Here is a 14,039-nt window from a genome sequence, read left to right on the forward strand (position 1 = left end):
GAAAAGCAGGAGAGGGCAGGGAGACAGTCTGAGACATAAATAGAATGCACCAACAAACAAGACTGCAGCAAATTCCAGGAAAATTCAGGTGCTTTGTTCTTGTATCTCTGCGCCTTAAAACATTTCATGCATGTGTAGGCAGATACGACAAGAAGAGAGCACCACAGTGAATGACACACTCAGAGTGGCAGATTTCTGTGCAACTGTCACTTAGATGCAGGCTTCTGACACAAGAAGCTCGCAAGCAGCCTCACAGAGCAAAACCAGGAGAATATCTGCTTGCAAAAGTGGGCAGGGACTGGGAAGGACCTGGGCTGTGAAGAAATTCATGAGCCCGTCCACTGAAGGAAGTGAGCATCTGAGTTAAGCAGAAGGGGGGAATTCTGTCTGAGCTTTCCAGCCTGATTGGACACGGCAAGAGTCAATGTGGGCTCCTGGACAAAGATTCTCACCAATCATAGAGGAATGTAAAGAAACACAAACTGAAGTCGAAAAGAAAGAGAGGGCGCAAAAAGGGGTGTGCCAACAGTGAGAAAAGTGAAATAAACCCTACTGAACTCAAAAGGGATTTTTACTTATGCTTCATTACCTCACCTCAGAATGCCAAAACAAAGGGGCATCCTACCCTGAACCTTCAACTGGGGAAGGGAGGAATAAAACTCACCCTAGTTGTGTGGGGGGTTCTCTGGGAATCCAGAGCCTCTCACTGTAATCTTTTACTTGGCTGGAAAAAGATGGCAAGGAGAGCACAAGTCAAGCACAAAGTTAAAGGAAGCCCTCTTGGATTCCTTGAAAGGTTTTGAGCTGTCACTGAAGCCTTGAATGTTAAGCTACTGGGCAGTACTGGTTCTTGCAGCAGAGCAAATTGGGGCAAGCAGACAGCCTGGTTTTTTGGTTGCACAGAGATACTCAGGCCCTGGTCATTTTGTACTCTTGAACATATGAACATATGAAGCTGCCTTATACTGAATCAGACCTTTGGTCTATCAAAGTCAGTATTATCTTCTCAGACTGGCAGTGGCTCTTTCTCCAGGGTCTCAAGCTGAGGTTTTTCACACCTATTTGCCTGGACCCTTTTTTGGAGATGCCGGGGATTGAACCTGGGACCTTCTGCTTCCCAAGCAGATGCTCTACCACCGAGCCACCATCCTTCCCCTACCTCAGCAGTCCTGCTTTCAAGTTTGCAGAGTGCAAAATGTATCGGCAGGGCTACTACTGCATTCTGCCCAAATGAAACACACAGGTGTCTTCATGAGCACAAAAAGGCACTAAGCAGTAGCCAAGACTGATTTAGGAAAGAGGATGGTCTAGACGTGCCTGATTCAATGCCAGGGCTAAAGCTAAGCAAGTTTAACTATATAATAATACATGAGAGACCTCTAGGGAATGGTATGTAATTTGCTCTTGGTCTGATGAGAGAAGAACAGGTATAGTGCGTTGAATAACTTCAAGAATTGTTTACTGAAATGTAACTTGAAGAAATGTTTTCAGAATCTTCACATGTAAGATGTGACCCATCAAAGCAGATAGCTTAGTGCCTCCAATGCTGGGCAACAAGATGCCCTTGGAAAGGTCACATTAAGATATGATGATATGAAAGAACACATGAAGCCGCTTTGTGCTGAATCATACCCTTAGTCTATCAAGTACTGTGTACTTTAATGGAGATGGTTCTCCAGGGTCTCAGGCAGAGGTCTTTCACATCACCAACCACCTGATGCTTTTAACTGGAGAAGCCAGGGATTGAACCTGAGGCCATCTGCATACAAAGCAGATGTTCTACCATTCGGCCATGACCCTCCCAGCCCTGACATTCCCAGCATCCTGTGTGTCCTAGCAATTTATACCATTTGAGGGGTGGGGTTGCCATGAAAATATAGAGTTGGTTTTTTAGTGAGTTTTAACCATTAAAAACCTTCTTAGGATGGCACTGTTGAGCTTGGAGATATCCTCTCAAAGCTGTCCACAGCCTTCTTAAGATTTTACTCTCCTGAGTAATTTGGGCTCATCTGCAAACTTAGGTCTATCATTATTCACCTTTGACCTCAAGATTATTTATACATTATAGTGTTGGCCAAAATACAGGTCCTTTAGAAATACCAGTAGTTTCTTCCGTCTAATTTGGGGAAGGATTTTTTTATTCTAAACGAAGTAGAACATGTCAGTGCTAAGGGCTTTTAAGTGTATAATGTAACTGCAGTCTACAAACAGCAGAGCTTCCTACTTTTTTATCTAGGCAATCTGGTCACATGACCTGGATAAATATAGGGGTGAGCCTGTACCCACGTGTTATCAACCTAAACACAGCATCTGAGCACAGATCCAGATTACAGAGACCAATTTGCCGAGTCATAGTCACTGAAAAGCTGCCTGCACTATTTGTGGAGGCAGTGGTCTGTAATCTCTGTCATCACTACAGATAAAATCGCTCCACTTATTCAGATTTCTGATCTGCTTCAGGGTGAGTTGTAGAACTAGATTCAACTGCTTGGTCAGAGGCTACAAAGCACTGCTACCTCATGTAGCTACCAGCACCGCAAGACAAATTTTAAAACTGAATCCCAAACACTGGAAATAAAATTTATTGAACTCGGAATACTTCTGAGCAATCAGTTCACGCTTAAAAGGCTACTGAATATACTCTTTGATACACTACAACACGGGCGGCCAAATTTGCTTAATGTAAGAACCACAGAGAATAACATCAGAAGTCTGAGAGCTGCAAGACATGCATGTCAGGTGTTTGAGAACTGCAAGACAGGAAGGCAGGAAGGCAGGCAGGAAGGAAAATAGATAGGGAGAGAGGTGGAAAGAAAGCAACTTTAAGTGCATTCTCCAAGTCACTGGCTGGCTTGGCTTGGAGAGGTGTTTTAAAGACAAATGCCTTCTCCAAGCTGGCTGATGGAATGGTGGGGCTTCAAGAACCACACAGTGAGTGTTGCCTCTAAGTTGAGTTAGCATGTGCTAGCTCACAGTTTTTTAGCCTCCAGCTCACACATTTTTGTCTTAGTTCAGGAAAAATGGCCCCATAACAAACTAATTTATGAAGTAACTCACAACTTTAATGCCAGTAGTTCACAAAACAGAGTTTTTGCTCACAGGACTTCACAGCTCAGAGGGAGTATTCCGCACAATATGTGTGAAAGAGCCATATATGTCTCCTGAGCCACAGTTTGGCCACCCCTGATCTACAATAGCCTCCTGCAACGCCACACATAATTCTTAACACTAGACTGTTTAAAATCTGCAAATTTTTCTTCCAAGGCACATGGCTTCTTGCTTCACCTATTTACCGCCTAGAAATAATGACAAAATATTTCATGTGATTTTAACAAAGAATAATACCCTTTGTAACCTGTCAAGGCCTATGAGAGTTGAGTTAAAGGGAAAGGTCCACTTGGACATGTCCAGCTTCAGAGATGAAACTCTTGGGGACAGAACTGATGTTCCCAGTTTATCAGTGCATTTATCATCACTATGCTGAGGCTTAAAGCCTACAGATTTTCCAGTGGTACCAGAGGTAGACCACTGACCTCTGAAGAGGCCTTGCCAAAGGATCCACATAGACAAAAATTCACACAGGATAAGGCTGAGGTAATGAGGGGAATAGGGCCAGATTGCTTCTGACCAGTGTGATATAGTGGTTAAGAGCAGGGACTCTAATCTGAAGAACCAGGTTTGATTCCCCAGTCCTCCACACTAAGCCAGCTGGGTGGCTTTGGGCCAGTCACAGTTTTCTCAGAACTCTGCCAGCCCCACCTACCTAACAAGGTGTTTGTTGTGGGGAGAGGAAACGAAGGCAATTGTAAGCCACTTTCTCAAAGGGTCTTTTTAAAAACCAACTATCTCTCGCTCTGTGTCCCAAAAAGCCCACGCAGGACAGGACTGCAGTAATGAGAAGCAAGCCAGATTGGTTCTTCTCTACGAACAGAAAAGCTGGTAGAACCCAGTTCCATCTCTTTCTTGCTGATTCTGCTTTTCTGTTCTCAGCTTGCCAGTACAGTGCAAATTACTGTGAGCACTGAACAGTCCAGTAGTTTTTTAAATGTGGCATTGTCTTCCAGGACAACTGATGCATGTAACTGGCTGGACACATCAGAGTTTTTTTTTTCCTGAACTCTTTTTAAATATGATTTGGTTTGTGCTTTGCATGCCTTCAAATTCATGCAAACTTATGGGACATTGCAAAGTGATTCTCAAGTTTCCATTTGGATGGACTCTGGAATATTTTATCCCTCTGGGCAATTCTCCTCAAATTGGGTGGATACTTCCTGAAGACAAAAAAGGGTATTTGTATTCCTCTGATTTCAGGAAGGAGGAGGAGGAAGAGGATGAGGAGGAAGAGGAGGACGAAGAGGAGGAGGAGATTGGATTTATATCCTGCCCTTCACTACCCAAAGGAGTCTCAGAGTGGCTTTCAATCTCCTTCCCCTTCCCTGCCCCACAACAAACACCCCGTGAGGTAGGTGGGACTGGCAGGGGGAGAAAGGAGTTCTCAGGAACGTTCTTCTCTTGCACTCATCCTTCTGCATTCAATAAAGGCACATATGCTTGTTTCCCTTTGAAAGTATAAGGCTTAAGGAGTTAAAATATCATAGGAGCACAGAGGGCTTTGTACAGATAGACAACGGCACTGTCTCAAGAATGCAGACATCAAGAACACACAGCGCTATTGATATAAAAGTGGCTTGTAAGTGGTTCCTCAAAACTTGGTTCAAATGCCTATCTGGACCAATGGGGTTGGATCCACACTAGAAGTTTCTGCAAGCATAAGACTTCAACTCATGGAGCACAGGATTGTTCAGTTGTATGTGTACATGGGCGTCTTTGCAACATACCACACCATGAGCTTAGTGAAGAAAGAGTCATGCCTAGTTTTGCATGGTGGCAGCAGTTTCTTCAGCCCCCATCAGCCATGCTAAAGACAAACAAAAAAAATTCTGTATTATGATTTCAGTTTGATGGAAATGCAGTGTTTTACTGAAGATTTATTCCCACCCCCCTAATTTTACAGCAAGTCTAATGAAGACAGAGTGAAAAGCTGAAGATAAGCAATAGGAATCTGCCTAACTAATTTTCAAAAAGGAACCTGTGGTGGAAAAGCTGCAAAGGACTAGAGTTGCTGACTCAGCTTGATAAAATCTCACATCAGCATCCACATAAAAATCTGGGGGAGGGATGCAGACCCATTTTATAAAGTGGCAGGACAAAAAGATATTTTGGCTGATGGCTCAAGCAAAAATATTCTATGTAGGATTTACTCAAGATCATTAACGACTTGGAAAGAATAAAAAAATACAATGGGGTTGAAATGTTGCATAACTATGGGGAATGACCAAAGGAAACTAAAACTAAATGATCAAATCATGAAATAATGGGTGGGATCTAACCAGCTTTTCAGTTGGAGAAAGAGTCCATTGAAAAGAGAAAGACCATTGAAAAGACTAGGCTGGGGATCATAGGACCCACATGGACAAAAGCTATGTGGGATTAAGGTTGTGATAAGGATGGTTAATAGACAAGAGTGAGCACAAAAGTTGGCAAGATCCAATCAAATTCCCTAATGTAAGTTTTAAAAAATCAACTTCTATTTCCCAATGCACTATTACATTTCCCCTGTTCTCTGCCTTGACAAGAACATCTGTTTCATACAGACTTTTTAGAAAAATACCATTTCATCCTAGGTTTTCTTTGCAGCAATTACAGAGAAGCACGAACTGCATTTTTGTGGTTTGGTTCATGGTTCGTGGCTGAACCACAAACCGAATCACAGAACCGTCCCTTGGTTTGCAAACTGAACCAGTTCGTATCAGTTCACGAGCCCTTTCTGCTCCCTGCTGCTTTTTGCCACAGCCATCCTCTCCTCTGGATCAGGCAGGCACATTCACGTGCACACACCTGCACATGCAGAAGCAGTCTGAATGCTCCTCTAATCATGCGTACAGCCTGATTTTTTAAAGCCAAGAGATTGCCTCAGCAAATGCTTACCGTGATACCACCCTATACGTTTCCCTTTTTTACTGTAGATGAAAGATTTTCCCCAAAACTATCCCAGTTTTGGAAGCAGCTAGAAGGCTAAACTCCCACAGGTACCCTCTCCACTTCTTGTTTGGGATGATAAAAGCTTGTTTAAAAGGAGAGGAAAGGGCACTTTTTGCCACTATGTTCTGCTTGCAGCCTCCCAGGAATTCTGCACTTTTTTGGAAAGTGCAACCATTTTCAGTTTTGCATGGAAACATGCCATCTGCAAAAATTCCCCTAGGAGATGCTCCCTGCCACACAGCTCTTTCAGGCTGTCTTCTGCAGTCCCTTTAAACTTTTAAATGAATGTAGAAGACAGCCTGAAAAATAGCTATGCAGGGGGAGACGCTCCTGGCCTTACAGGTCTTTGACTGTCTTCTGCAATCCTTTTAAAGTGTAAAGGGATTGCACAAGATAGAACTAAAAGCAGCTGCATGGTGGGAAGTGGCTCCCCCATGCAGATGGTTTTCAGGCTGTCTTCTGCAGTCCTTTTAAAATTTAAAGGGATAAGAGAAGACAGTCCAAAAGAGCTGAGTAGTGGGGAACACCTCCATGCTGCTCAACTGTTTTTGCAGCTTTCAGAGGGAACAAAAAGCAAGGGTTTAAAGGGACTCAGAGTCCCTTTAAACTCCTACTTTCTTTTCCCACCACAAACTACAAAAACCACTCTAAAAGTTTGTGGAAGTTTGTGACAGTGAACCCGCCATGAACTTCTGCTTGTGAACCAAAAACAGGGCAAAATTTGTTGCAAATTTTGCTTTGCATTTTGGTTCCTGCCCATCCCTATTCTTCACACAGTAAATACTTAGCTAAATTCTACCTTTGTCATTATAACTCTTTTGAAGGCAGAAAGGATGCATAATTGAAAGTCACATTCCGAACTGCGTTCTAAGAAAATTCACTTTGATAATGAAGGCATCAGCAACTATTTGGGGAAATTATTTAAAAATGAAGATGGCGTCACTGCATGTATTTTCTGCAAATACTGCAGAACACTGTAGAAGCTACAATGTTTGAGTAGTACTAACAGTGAAGTTAATATTTCCATGAGCCAGACAAGCATTTAGATCCCTGTGAAACTGAGATTGCAGTTGATGGAAATTACTGCAACCTTTGCTGGCCTTTCCAAGCTGTTCTCATGCTTTAGAGATGATTGACCAGTAGCTCTTTTATGTACTGAGACAGTCTATACTGAGAAATAGAAACAAATACCCTAGAACTGGACATGCGTAGTCACTGAGATGAGGGAGCTTTAATTAGAGCCAAAATGAATTTACTCTCTAAAATGATCCTCAACTTTCTTCTTAGATCATGTTAGCAGTTGAAAATTTTCAAGTGCTCTGATATTTGCTGAAGATTCAGTGTATATTGTGGATCTGGGGCCCATATTGTTGGAAGTGCCATAGTTCCTGCTATGAAGCCATCGCCCATTTAACTTTTTGATTGTTCGCTCCTTATATCTAGGCTTGCCAATCTCTAGGTTGTTGCTAGTTTTTTTTCTGGTATCACAGCTGATCTCCAGGCAACAAAGATTATGTAACCTGGAGAAAACAGCCACTTTGGGTGTTATGGCATCATACCCCACTGACATCCCTCCCCTCCCCAAATCCTGGCCTACTCAGGTTCCACACCCTAAATCTCCAACTATTTCCCAAGCCAGAGTTCACAATTCTATGTACAGCTGATTTGCTTGTTCAAAAATAGGCCCTACCAAGACTCCTCTCTACCAGCTGGGGAAGAACCCGTAAGGAAATTTTTATTTCAGTTTTGTTGACTGAATTGAGCATTTGCTCTGCAGCACGAAGGTTAGTACTGTATTTATTGGGTGGTAAATTTTGTTTATTTTCCTGTGTCTTTTTAATAGATTGCTGTGGGTTTTTTTTTTTAATGCCACAATCAACAGAAGCTGGCTTTTAGCTCAGAATCCATAAATAAATCTGTTTTAGACTAGAAAACCTCAGGTTTTATTGAAAGACAAACTATGTGGTGTCCTTATGATTGAGACCAAATGCTCTCAGCAGTAAATACTGCATCTGGGTTTGGCTTCAAGTGATCAGCTTGAGGAAACTCTTCATATACTCTCTATATTTTTGTCTTTCCTAATAACCTAATCCTCAAGTCCTGCTGACCACTAAATACCCCCATAAGACCTTCAATGCTTCTTCAATGTATTAGTCTATCACAGGGGTGGGCCAAACTGTGGCTTGGGAGCCACATGTGGCTCTTTCACACATACTTTGTGGCCCTTGAAGCCCCCACTGATACATCAGCTGTCTTGGAGAAAACATTTAAAGTTAAAGTTGCTTTCTTTCCATCACTTTCTCCCCCTATCTCCCCCCTATCTCCCTCCCTCCTTCCCTCCCTCCCAGCTCTCAAAAATCTGATGTTCATATCTTGCGGCTCTCAAACATTTGATGTTTATTATATGTGGCTCTTTTATTAAGCAAGTTTTGCCACCCCTAGTCTATCATGATTTTTTTTAAAAAATTAAGACATTTGAGTCTCAGTGGCAGAGTACTTGCTTTGCAAGCAGAAGGCATCAAGTTCAACTGGAACCTCCATTTAAACAACCTCAGGCCACAGATGATGGGAAAGATCTGTACACTTGACCCAAAGTGCTGCAGCCAGAATGTTGAAGAGATGTCTTGGGGGATGTATCTCTCCAGTCTTGTTCCACCTACACGGGGTCCCACTTTGTTTCCAGGTCCAATTCAAGGCACTGGAATTGACCTTTAAAGCCCTATGTGGTTGGAGTCAGCATAGCTAAAGGGCTACCTGCACTCATCCACACCAATAACCCTTGGAGGCCCTGCTTTGGGTGCTCTTGCCATTTGCAGCTAGATGGATGATAATTTGAGCATAGACCTTCTTGATCAAGGTGCCAAAACTTTGGAATAAAAAAAAATTATCTGTCTCCCTCTATCATTGTCTTCTGCCAGTGGGTGATCTTTTTTGTTTGGCTTATCAGTAGGCACATAACTCTTCCCATCTTCTTGCCTTCCCCAATTGCTGTTTTATCATACCCTCATATAACTAACATCTATCTCAGGGTCCCATATAAAGGTACTCAAGCACCTGCTGAGTGAACCCAGGGCTTTTTTTGTAGCAGGAATTCCTTTGCAGATTAGGTATACACCCCTGATGTAGCTAATCCTCCAAGAGCTTACAGCATGCCCTGTACTAAGAGCCCTGTAAGCTCTTGGAGGATTGGCTACATCAGGGGTGTGTGGCCTAATTTTTTTTTTTTTAAGTCCTGAGCGGACCACTCAAGATACCATGGTGTGCCCCATAAATAGATAAACACATTTACTCAATGTTCCCCCTCTGGAGCAAATAGATGTGTGGAGTGGAAAACAATTTTACTCCGCAAAATAGCCGAAGGCTGAATTCTCCTCCCCAACACATCTACAAGTAATGTTCAGCTTCCTTTATGTGAATTTTAACTAAAACAATGTTGAGAGAGCCAGTCACAGATTACCTGCCTCTTGTGTAAGTAGATTTTCCCAATGAGAATGCTTTAAATCAGGGGTGGCCAATGGTAGCTTTCCAGATGTTTTTTGTCTACAATTCCCATCAGCCCCAGCCAGCACGGCCAATGGCTGGGGCTGATGGGAGTTGTAGGCAAAAATAAACATCTGGAAAGCTACCATTGGCCACCCCTGCTTTAAAAGTTTGGTGGTTTAGCTGGGAAAACTTTTGTGGATTATTCTTCTGTGTATTTATTAACTGTTCAAACTATAAAAATGTTTTTGCTGAGGTACAGAATGTATTTTGTCAAAAGTGAATGTGTTTTAATGGAAATTTATCACAGCAAACATATCTTTCTGTCTTTTACAATCATTACGCTCCAGAGAGTTTATACAATCTGTGCTATTAACTACTCTAATTGCCTCTGGGATGTTCCTCAGGAAAAGGGAATTGAAATCCATACATTTCATGCAAACATCTGAAGCCTCCTTATCAGTCAATCCAACTCAGGGGTCAGAGAGATGGGAAGAAAATCACACACCTCTTTGCATCTATAAAATGCTCCAGCTGATGCAGTCTCAATTTGTCTTGGGCTATGTTGGAAAGCAAGAGAGGGGGAGTGCAACAACTTCAATTTAGTTTTGATAATCAACACTGGCTTCTCTCTTATTAAAACTCTAAAGAAGGGGAAAAGATGTGTCCTTTAGTAACATTTTAAAATGCTACCAACCGAAATGGGAAACTTGCATTTCGATTGACAAAACCAAGTGAAGGGTGACGAGTTAAAACCCTTCTCCTCCCCTTACAGAGCCCTGACACAAACTGTGGCAGAAAGAAACTGCAAAATTGTATTCTATAGAGTGATGGAGATGCATGAACTGTCACTCAGTTTGTGCCACTAGTATTATCTACGGATCGGTAGTGACTATCCACGGTTGCAGCCAGAAGAAGGTCTTTCCCAAAACCTACTTCAAAGACGCTTTCAAATTGAGATGCTAGAGGCTAAACCTGGAACCTTTCATATGAATTGCATATACTCTGCCACAGATATGGCCAGTCCCAATATTGTCCCCCCTCCGCAAATGAAAATATTTAAAAGTTAAAAAAAAAACCATAATTGCAGAAACTCAACAGATACCACTCTAAATAATGTACCCTTTCTATCAAATGTAGAAAGGTTTAAGAGCCAATATGCCTCAGTATTACACAACTCCAAAGTGTTAGCAAATTACTAATTAAGATGTGATAGACTTCCATAAGCAGGATGTCTCTCACAAATGAACCTTATCCAATACTGCAGAATACCCATGGCCACCTGCCATTGTAGAACCACAGGAAGAAGTGTTCTGATACATAAATTAATGGTCAGTGGGCCAAAGTTGCAAAATTTCAAACTGGCTTTTTTTTTTGTGAAGACTGTCTGTACACCAGGACATACTTTGTGTTACAGTTACCAAAATATTTTGGAGAAATTGGAAGCTAAAGGAAAATCTGTTGAAGAGAAATGCCAGCTGGTGCCTTTACAGATATGCAATGCCCCTTTCAAGCTCCCTCTGATGAAAGAACTAGGACTTACAAGGATTGCCTTCTAAATGCTCCTGCCCAAACTATGTGTGGATTTCTACCTGCACAAGAATTTCAAAAGTGAATGGATACTTGAGCATGGAGATTTTGAGAGCAAGGAAATCTATTATTATACCTAGTAGTAAACGCAATGACCCTAGTGCAGATGATGAAAACTGCACAATGGAGCCACTTACAGACAAGGTAAAAGTCTTTATCTCAAGGGACTCCCCAAGTATACAGGAAAAAAATGACTGAAATTTTCAAGAAAGAAGGAAAGACCTAAAAAAAATCATCCTAATGAGGACAAAATATGCTACAGAAGGTATGGAGAACATTAGGGTTTGTAGAATCTTTCGGGCTCAAGTGCCGTGTTCTACTGGAGAAAGTTTTCCTTCCAGACATTTCGTTCTCAGCTGTGGAGAACATCCTCAGTGGCGTTGCAGCCAGAGTATGGAGAACAGCTAAATAAAAGAAATAAAAGAACCTCAGCTTGAGACCCTGGAGAGCCACTGCAAGTCTGAGTAGACAATACTGACTTTGATGGACCAAGGGTCTGATCCAGTATAAGGCGGCTTCATATGTCCATAAATGATTCCGCTGAAGTCTGAAAGATTAGAAAATCTGAAAGGGGTATATAAAGGAAGAGATTTTCATAACACACCCCTTCTATTATTCCTCTCTAGCACCTAGCTTACCATACCTACCTTTGCCTGCTTAAGCCCCTGAGAACTTAAAGAAGTTCTGGAGGACAAGAGTTTGAAGGGCTAGTAGGTATTTCCTAATTGTTTGTCTCTCCCCTTCCCACAGTGCTTTCTCACAGGCCCTCAGATCATCAGTCCATTTCATAGTAAACTGGCTGGTCCTTATCATGATAATAAAGCAGCAAGGGGTTCCTACTTATTCACATGACTTTGTACAAAACATAAATATGAGCTTGTAAATGAATCAAAAGACAAAGGGGAAATAGCCATTTCTAAAAGCCAGATGAGGGAATGACTGCAATTACGGAGAAGGGAAGAGAAATCAGCCTAACCAATAGGTTAAAAGGGGACATAATTTGGAGGTTTGGTGAGATTTCCAAATTCTCCTTCCCTGTGATTCCTCATGGGGGCCCCTGTCCCTCACATCTTATGCTCTGATTTGAATCAGCTACTCAATGCCTTTCTGTCCTTTAGTACATATCACTTATTTTCCATCTGGCTGCAAAGATATATAACCTATTTTGATTCACAGTTCAGCCAGACATTGTATTGTATTGTATTGTGCAGGAAGTAAAGAAGCTTATGAGGGGACAAAAAGTACTTTTTAATCTTTGGCCAGAGTAAACAATTTGTTTGGAATACTGCTTACAGCATACCTGAAGCCATTTGAAAGCTCACCATGGGAAGAGATGGGCTCTCAGTCAAACTGAAACACACTGGAATGACAGTCTTCAACTATTCAAATCCTGCTGCTCAGAAAAGAAGCCAAATCCCCACAATAAACAGTAAGAGTCATTCTACACATCAGAAAAAAGGCTTTGAAATGCAGGTGATGGGGTTCCATGTTTGGATCCCCATCAAAAACTACCTGAATGTGAAAAAAATAGGTCCTCATGGAAAAACCATTAGGTGTAATACTAGGGTGGTATTACATCTTTATCTCACCCTGTCTTCAATGTCTGAGTAGACTACATAAACAGAGACTGGCATGAACCAGCTCAGAAACTAAAATTAAAAAAATGAATTTTTAAGCAGTTTGTGGTTTGTGAACTAAAGTTTGTGAAAGGTCAACTGGCATAAAATTTCCAAGAACTTTCAAGTGGTTTGTGGCAGTTCCAGAATTGATACATTTCCAGAGAGACCGTCAAACTTTAGGGCAACCGGTTCCAAAAGCAACTTCAAAGCAACAGGCTCCCTGTACATTTGGTGTGTGTAGCTTGCACTTCTAAACCTACACTTGACATTTTCCCAAAAAGCATTTTCCTGGAGGCATCTTATTTGGGGGACCATAACTCAGACCTCCTAAGGTCAACCTGCACATAACTTGGAGAGCATGAGGAAGAGGTCTCCTCCAAGTTTGATGTCTTTAGTTTGCACAGGGTCCATTCCATTCTATGCATTTCTGAACCTCCTGAATCTGGGACTGTCATTTCCCCAGAAAGCATTTCCCTGAGGGGATCTCCTGGGGGGGGGGGGCTATGACTTGGACCCAGTAAATCCAACCCTCACCAAGCTTGGAGGGTAGATAGGGGAGGGTCAGCCGGAGATCCTCTGTGATTATAGCACATGGGGGAGGGGGCATTCTACCACATTCATGAACCTAATGAACTGAATCAGTTTGTTTGATGCCTAAAAGTTAATGGCAGTTCATGGTTCATTAACTGGGCATGCCACGGGAACTGAAACAAACTGCATTTTCCTGGTCTGTTCCCATCCTTATATATAAGTATATTTTTAGAAAGTTTGAAGCCAGTTTGTTTTTTTAAGTGAAAAGTGGAAATTGTAAGAAAAATGTGTGTGTGTGTGTGTATTTTTTTTCCTTTCAATCCTGAACTTATTTTGTGTGGTGTAGTGGTTAAGAGTGGCAGACTGTAATCTGGAGAACTAGGGTTGAATCCCCACTCCTACATATGAAGCCTGCTAGGTGATCTTGGACCAGTCACAGTTCTCTCAGAACTCCCTCAGCCCTCCCTACCTCACAAGGTGCCTGTTATGGAGAAGGGAAGGGAATGTGTTTGTAAGCTCCTTAGGGCAGAAAAAATGGTATAAAACCCAACTCCTCTTCTTTATTTCCTTAATAACATAAAATGCATCATTCATAGTTATCACATCATGGCTGTTTCCACATGCGTTAGTTCCCCAAATTCAATGCTACCGAGAAGGGGGGGGGGGGGGGAAGGTTGTCTGCTTCCTCTCAGAATGGTGATGCATTCAAACACCTCCCTGTGTTTCCTTAGCTTTTCTCCAGTCCTTTTCAAACACGCTCTGCGCCACGGTTATGTG

The 14,039-nt window shown here is 42.1% G+C and overlaps 1 protein-coding gene across 8 annotated transcripts in view; it reads right to left on the reverse strand.

The window, feature by feature from the left end:
• Nucleotides 1-14,039, reverse strand: part of KCNH7 (potassium voltage-gated channel subfamily H member 7) — a 478,957-nt gene that overhangs the window by 346,981 nt on the left and 117,937 nt on the right. The gene's annotated exons all lie outside the window — the stretch shown is intronic.

Source organism: Heteronotia binoei, chromosome 16 (genome assembly GCF_032191835.1).
Source record: "Heteronotia binoei isolate CCM8104 ecotype False Entrance Well chromosome 16, APGP_CSIRO_Hbin_v1, whole genome shotgun sequence".
Lineage (NCBI taxonomy): Eukaryota > Metazoa > Chordata > Lepidosauria > Squamata > Gekkonidae > Heteronotia > Heteronotia binoei.